The sequence below is a fragment of the Mauremys mutica genome, chromosome 12 (assembly GCF_020497125.1).
Source record: "Mauremys mutica isolate MM-2020 ecotype Southern chromosome 12, ASM2049712v1, whole genome shotgun sequence".
NCBI lineage: Eukaryota > Metazoa > Chordata > Testudines > Geoemydidae > Mauremys > Mauremys mutica.
Window position 1 is genome coordinate 38020803 of NC_059083.1, and position 8334 is coordinate 38029136.

At 41.0% G+C, this 8334-nt stretch overlaps 1 pseudogene; it reads left to right on the top strand.

Annotated features, from left to right (window-relative positions):
• Positions 1-1113: 1113 nt before the first annotated feature.
• LOC123344814 lies at positions 1114-3631 on the top strand (annotated as a pseudogene).
• The last annotated feature ends 4703 nt before the right edge of the window (positions 3632-8334 follow it).

Below are 8334 nucleotides of genomic sequence, written 5' to 3' on the forward strand. Positions count from 1 at the left end.
AGGTGAGGGCTCACAGCTGAGGTGGGTGCAGAACTCCCTGAAAGGGGTGGGGCTTAACACCCACCCACTGCTTGGCACCTCTCATTGGCTAGCTTAGGCAAGGAGCCACGCAGCATGCGGACTTTGTGAATCCCATTCTCAGCCACCTGTCTCCCTGCATTTATTGTACGGGAAGCCTGAGCACCAAACTAAGGCTTCATGAATCCCAGTGATTTTGAAGGCAACTAAAAGATGACTCTGACCATCACAACACCTAAATCCCTTGGTGAATCAAGGCCTAGGTACCTAAATACCTTGATAAATCAGGAACAAAGTGCCTAAAAGTTAGACATTGCAATACCTAAGTCCCTTCGTGGTTTGAGCCCCAAATGACTTCCATAGAGCCACCTTGTATTACACCAGCAGAGGATCTTGTTTTTGCAGTATCTCAAATGCCATGGTAACTGCTGCAAAATGGTCAACAATGTGACACCTGTATCAGGTTGTGGTCACTGCAGGCTAGATCCACAAAGGGAACTTAGTCTTAGACTGGGCCAGAGGGAGGTCTCCCTGTGCTCTGCTGTGAATCAAGAGTAACACCACTGAAGTCAATGTAGTTGTACTTTTGTAAAGCTTTTGTTAATGAAACAAGAACAAGGCACATCCTCTGCATTTGCAAGAGGCCATGAATTTAGTGACAGGAGCTTATGAAAACACATGTGTTTTTTGATCTGGCCATGAAACGAAAACATTTTGGGCCCCATTCTATACATTTCAATGAAGCAAAAATCCACTTACCTTCAATGGGGATTTTGGTGGTATATGACGGTAGCGGTGCCTTCTCCCAGCCCCTCCACATATGCAGTCAGAGAGCAACTGAAGTGCAGCACCTGTGTCCTTTTATTGTTTGTATCTGTTCCCACCACCTCTTATTTACAGATATCTTCAGAGACCAACACTCTGGGAGACTACTACTCCCATGGAAGTACTACTACTCCTAGGACCGGCAAATTGTTTTATGGAAATGAGTGTAACTAAATTAGCTGTGTATGCATAGGAAATGGAATGTTAACTTCAAAGTGGTGGGTCAGTGTGTGCTTAACAGAGAAGGATCCCCAGTCACATGCTCTGCTCAAAACACTTGGCAGCCCGTTTCAGCTATAAAGAATGAAACCTTAGGCCAGTTATAACTCTCTTCTTTTCTTTATAAATTTTAATTAGTTTCCTAAGGATTGGCTGACAGCATGATATTTGGGTAAGATCTGAAATGTTTCACACTCAACTCAACAGCATTTCTCTGTCTGTCTGTAATGCAAAAACTTTGGAATGCCACATCTGATCAATTCCAAATCTTCAGGGAATGTTTTAGGCATCAGTGGCCAGAGCCCTGTTGATTTTAGGGGAAATCAGAAAACCAAAAGGGGAAAAATGTGGGACACATAGAGCTCCAGCCATCTGATTAGCACTGCCAAAGCGACAACCACGTCTGCAATTCTCCATAGATCATACATGGTGCCATTAAAGCCTTTCATCATGACAATACTCCATCGCAAAAAATCTGCAACATTCTATTAGTGATATGCATTGTAATTGCAGGGGGAGGAGGTGGGTAGGTGGATCTTTGGATATTGGTTTTTATTTTTAGAGGACCATAAGTGAGTGAGGAGAACAGCAAACAGACATTTCCCCTGTCTGGGCCTCGTTTCCCAATTCTAAAACAGGGATAATGAAAGTGACCTCCTTTGTAAAGTGCTTTGAGATCTACATATGAAAAACACTAAAAAGAGGTAAGAATTATTAAAATTGAAAAATATTATTTGTTTCCCAAAAAAGCAATCAAAATGAAAATTCCATGCAGAATTTGAAATTTGGAAAAAAAATCATGTTTAAAATTGAAATGAAAACTTTGATTTCAATGTCAGGGAAATACAATTTCTTTGCTTATTTAATCACATTTTTTTTTCAAAAAACCAAATATTTCATTGATGTGTTTTTTTGGGACTATCTAGTGAGGATCTAGCTCTCTCCAATTTTGCATCTGAGACTCCCATGAAGAAGCACTTTCCTTGTGATCCACAATCTTCCCTACACTGAACCCCTAGGACCCATCAGGAATCTGTGGAACGTCAGAGGTGTGCCCCATCAGGGCTGCAGGAAGATGAATGGAGACAGTGGTTAGCAGAGGGCTTGTCTCAATGTGTAGACTGTTCCTCTTCACTCCCAAGGACCCCAGGACTGGCGATGACCACTGGTGGAGCTCACAAATTCTGCTGAAACAGAGTTACTCACAAACGGGCCTGAGGGGAGAGTGGAATTTAGTAAACAAAGGGAATTACCAAGCAAGTGGCTTTTTTGTTAAGATGGAGTTAATATTCATTTGATATCAGTAATGCAGTGGGATTATATCATAATCATTATCATCATTGTTCCTTCTGCAGGCACATTTTGCAAGTAATAAATGGAGAAGAATCTCACCACCCCAGTAACAGAATTTGTCCTCTTGGGTCTCACTCAGAATCCTAAGCTGCAGCGAATCCTCTTTGTGGTTTTCTTCATCATCTATGTGAACACTTGGCTGGGAAACTTCACCATCATCACCACTGTGATCACTGACCACCAGCTCCACACCTCCATGTACTTCCTGCTGGCCAACTTGGCTTTCTTGGATGTCAGTGAATCATCAGTAAATGCTCCAAAATTGCTCTCAGGTCTCCTCACCCAGAGTAAAACTATCTCATTCAATGAGTGCATCCTCCAGATGTTCTTCTTCCACTTCATTGCTGGTGCTATGGTCTTTTTACTTGTGGTGATGGCTGCCGATAGGTACGTGGCCATCTATAAACCACTGAGATACATGACTATCATGAACCGGGGTGTGTGTGTGGTGTTAGAGTTAAATGCATGGCTGGGTGGATTGGTTCACTCTGCTGTTCAGCTTGGACTGCTCCTCCAGTTGCCGTTCTGTGGTCCAAATGTCCTGGACAATTTCTACTGTGATATCCCGCAAGTCATCAAACTGGCCTGCACCGACACTCACTTGGTTGAATGGCAGATGGTCTTCAATGCTGGAGTGCTGCTCATAATAATATTCATCATTCTGCTGATTTCCTACACTGTCATCTTAGTCAAGATCAGGACACATGTCATGGAAGGGAACCCAGATTACTGTTCTCCTCACACCTTCTATGGGCCATCTTAATTATCACTTCAAAAAGTTTTTTTTCCTCCTGCTAACGATAGCTCATCTCAATTGATTAGACTCTGCCTGTTGGTATGCATACTTCCACCTTTTCATGTTCTCTGTATGTATAAATATCTCCTGTCTGTGTGTTCCATTCTATGCATCCGAAGAAGTGAGCTTTAGCTCACGAAAGCTCATGCTAAAATAAATTTGTTAGTCTTTAAGGTGCCACAAGAACTCCTGTTTTTTTTGCAGATTACTGTGGTGTGTTTACAATTCATACCCAGCATCTTCATTTATGCTCGGCACTTCAAGCAGTTCATGCTAGACAAGGTGATATCTGTCATTTACACCGTAATCACCCCGATGCTGAACTTGATGATCTACACGTTGAGAAACGCCGAGATGAAGAAGGCCATCAGGAGACTGATGAGGAGAATGCTCTTCTCGGGGAGGGAAAGAGAGACATAATTGATCTTCCAATTTTACATTTGTGTTAAAAATCTAATTTGTGCACTGTATCAGACAGCAGATATATGTGGCATGTGAAAAGTGTGCGGAGTAAAAAGAGATCAAATACTGCACACTCAAGAGAATCTGTGCTCACAAACACATTATAGAATGAGGGCAAGGACCTCCATGTAAGTAAAAAAAGCAGTGGGTATAAATAAGACATAGCTCCATGAGGGTAAATGGGTCAGTTCCCAGCAGGAGGAAATGGGGGCATCCTTCCTAATTGGCTTCCACCAGTTGGGCTTTTGACACTGAGAATTGCTGGCTGAAATCCCTCTAAGAATGATTTCAACTAATGAGGAACTCATGAAAATCAGTTCCTTCTCCGAAAAAAGATCTGTTCAGTAAATTGTGTATCAGAACTAATGTACTGATTGTGGTGAGGAAATTACTATAAAATATTTCAGCAGGTGAATAGGCGCAATCTTTTGCTTTATGGCTTATTCCTTTCTTCCTTTTATATATATACCATTTATCCACATTTATCATGTGACTTCATATAAGAGTGCTTTAATAACACTGAGATATTATTTTAATAATTAATTGGTTTCAATTTTGTTATATAATATTTCTATTTCTGTCTATGACTTCACAGGTTAAACTAAATTCGTCTTTCGTGGCCTTTTGTGTTAATCATGATGTAAAAGTGCAGTTATAAATAGAGGAGGGAAACATTTTTTCTTGGATTTGTTATAGTGTCCTTTTCACTGGCAATCTATAAATAACATTATAAAATGTTTTCATATATTTTCTAGATTTTTATTTTCAAGGAAAAAAGCAACTTTCTTTCCTAAATATATTTAGTTTTAAATTTTTCTACATTTCCTCCTTTTTTCTAAGAAAGAAAGAAAGAAAGAAAGAAAGAAAGAAAGAAGCAGTTATGAGATTTTTACAATATGAGGAAAACAAATAAAAATAGATGTGTTAACTTTTCAAAGAAAATTTTGCTTTTTTCCTTTCCCAAGCAGTTCTATATTTTCAAATGTGATGTACTAAAGAAAGTTCTGTAGTGAAAAATAGTTAAAAAGGGTCTCTCTTTCCTGAAAAGATGGACCCTCCATGTGTATCAGAATTGGCTTTTCAGATCCAAAATGAATTATGACTATGTATACTCCTGTAAAATCTCCTAGCCAATGTGGCTCTAAGACAATAGCTAGCAACTACCTCTGGCAGTAACGTCTTAAAAAAAAACTGTTAATGAATTTCAAATCAAGTACACCTGTATATAATGAATGAAGACAACAGGAATGTAAAAAAAATAATAATAAAGGAATGGTTTTCAGCAGAGCTGAGTGGGGGCAGAGAATGAGGAGGACGGGGCTACAAAGGAGCACTGAGACAGGGTGTGAAGGGGACAAAAACATTTTTAAATATGTTGAAAACATTATGTATCATGAATATTTTTTTACTGGCATGAGGATTTTAAAATAAGGTGGCTTTTTACTGAAATTAGAAAATAAAGTGAAAATATTCTAATACGTTCTTGAGAATTGAGGCATAAAAATAAAAAGCATAAAATCAAAATATAATTAATTCACTCTTTGGGTTTATTATTCTTCGCCTTTTTCTCTTCCTCTCTTTCATTTCTCATTAGAAAAAGATTATAAAGTACAAAAAGATTAAAAGGAGACAGTAGTAAAAAACCAACAAAAGAAAACAAAACTGAAAAATCAAAAGCTAATCAATTTAGTCAAATATGTCACAAATATTTATTTTTAAAAGAATACGTTATTTTTGAAACCTTTGAAATGCAAATGTTGTTTAAAATTTTTGTGAAATATTTTGTCTATAACTAGGTTAAAAAGAATTAGATAAATTCATAGAGGATATTTCCATCAATGGCTATTAGCTAAGATGGTCAGGGATGCAACCTCATGCTCTTGGTGTCTCTAAGCTACGGACTGCCAGATGCTGGGAGTGGACAACAGGGAATGGATCATTTGATAATTGCCATGTCCTGTTCATTTCCTTTGGGGCATCTGGCATGTGCCACTGCTGAAGGACAGGATACTGGGCTAGATCAACCACTGGTCTGACCCACTATCGCAGTTCTTATATTTATAACTTTTAAGGAGTTAAATTGTTGTTTGATTTTGAACATTAATTAAGCAAAGGAAGGCCTCTTCTTATTCAACCGATCTGCAGTCCAGGTGTATCATTGATTTTCAGTGGGACTTTTGCTCCTAAAATCTTAGAATCATAGAATCATAGAATATCAGGGGTGGAAGGGACCTCAGGAGGTCATCAAGTCCAACCCCCTGCTCAAAGCCGGACCAATCCCCAACTAAATCATCCCAGCCAGGGCTTTGTCAAGCCTGACCTTAAAAACCTCCGAGGAAGGAGATTCCACCACCTCCCTAGGTAACCCATTCCAGTGCTTCACCACCCTCCTAATGAAAAAGTTTTTTCCTAATATCCAACCTAACCCTCCCCCACTGCAACTTGAGTCCATCACTCCTTGTTCTGTCATCTGCTAGCACAGAGAACAGGTAGTTGAAAGCAGCTATCAAATCCTCCCTCAATCTTCTCTTCTGCAGACCAAATAATCCCATTTCCCTCAGCCTCTCCTCATAAGTCATGTGCTCCAGCCCCCTAATCATTTTTGTTGTCCTCCGCTGGACTTTCTCCAATTTTTCCACATCCTTCTTGTAGTGTGAGGCCCAAAACTGGACACAGTACTCCAGATGAGGCATCACCAATGTTGAATAGAGGAGAATGATCACATTCCTCCATCTGCTGGTAATGTCCCTACTTATACAGCCCAAAATGCCATTTGCCTTCTTGGCAACAAGGGCACACTGTTGACTCATATCCAGCTTCTCATCCACTGTAACCCCTAGGTCCTTTTCTGCAGAACTCCTGCCGAGCCATTCAGTCCCTAGTCTGTAGCAGTGCTTGGGATTCTTCCATCCTAAATGAAGGACTCTGCACTTTTCCTTGTTGAACCTCATCAGATTTCTTTTGGCCCAATCCTCCAATTTGTCTAGGTCCCTCTGTATGCTATCCCTACCCTCCAGCATATCTACCACTCCTCCCAGTTTAGTGTTATCTGCAAACTTGCTGAGGGTGCAGTCCACGCCATTCTCCAGATTATTAATGAAGATATTGAACAAAACCGGCCCTTGGACTGACCTTTGGGGCACTCCACTTGATACCATCTGCCAACTAGACATGGAGCCACTGATCACTACTTGTTTAGCCCGACGATCTAGACAGTTTCTGTCCACCTTATAGTCCATTCATCCAGCCCATACTACTTTAACTTGCTGGCAAGAATACTGTGGGACACTGTATCAAAAGCTTTGCTAAAGTCAAAGAATAACACATCCACTGCTTTCCCCTCATCCACAGAGCCAGTTATCTCATCACAGAAGGCAATTAGGTTAGTGAGGCATGACTTGCCCTTGGTGAATCCATGCTGACTGTTCCTGATCACTTTTCTCTCCTCTAAGTGCTTCAGGATTGATTCCTTGAGGACCTGCTCCCTCCATGATTTTTCCAGGGACTGAGGTGAGGCTGACTGGCCTGTAGCCATTGATCAATACCCATTGAGCCTGTTAAGTGCTTTTGAAATTCCATGTTTATCTGCTGTAGTGATGGAGACCATATAGTTAGCACCTACATAGATAAATACATAGAGAACCTTGGAGAACAGTATAGCTGGTGTAAAGCCCAAGACATCAACCAATTTAGATTCTGTTGCAAAACAATTCTAAAGTGAAGGGACCTTTCCTGGAATTGGCCTGCCCACAACCTTCCAGGTTAGAAATCTTTTCTATTCTATAAAAGCAGCAAAGAATCCTGTGGCACCTTATAGACGTTTTTCAGCATGAGCTTTCGTGGGTGAATACCCACTTCTTCGGATGCAAGTAGTGGAAATTTCCAGGGGCAGGTTTATATATGCGAGCAAGATGCAAGCTACAGATAACGAGGTTAGTTCAATCAGGGAGGATGAGGCCCTGTTCCAGCAGTTGAGTGAAAGCCAAGGGAGGAGAAACTAGTTCTATAGTTGGCAAGCCATTCACAGTCTTTGTTTTATCCTGAGCTGATGGTGTCAAATTTGCAGATGAACTGGAGCTCAGCAGTTTCTCTTTGAAGTCTGGTCCTGAAGTTTTTTTGCTGCAGGATGGCCACCTTAAGATCTGCTATTGTGTGGCCAGGGAGGTTGAAATGTTCTCCTACAGGTTTTCGTATATTGCCATTCCTAATATCTGATTTGTGTCCATTTATCCTTTTCCTTAGAGACTGTCCAGTTTGGCCGATGTACATAGCAGAGGGGCATTGCTGGCATACGATGGCATATATTACATTGGTGGACGTACAGGTGAATGAACTGGTGATGGTGTGGCTGATCTGGTTAGGTCCTGTGATGGTGTCGCTGGTGTAGATATGTGGGCAGAGTTGGCATCGAGGTTTGTTGCATGGATTGGTTCCTGAGCTAGAGTTACTATGGTGCGGTGTGCAGTTACTGGTGAGAATATGCTTCAGGTTGGCAGGTTGTCTGTGGGCGAGGACTGGTTTGCCACCCAAGGCCTGTGAAAGTGTGGGATCATTGTCCAGGATGGGTTGTAGATCCCTGATGATGCGCTGGAGGGGTTTTAGCTGGGGACTGTATGTGATGGCCAGTGGAGTCCTGTTGGTTTCTTTCTTGGGTTTGTCTT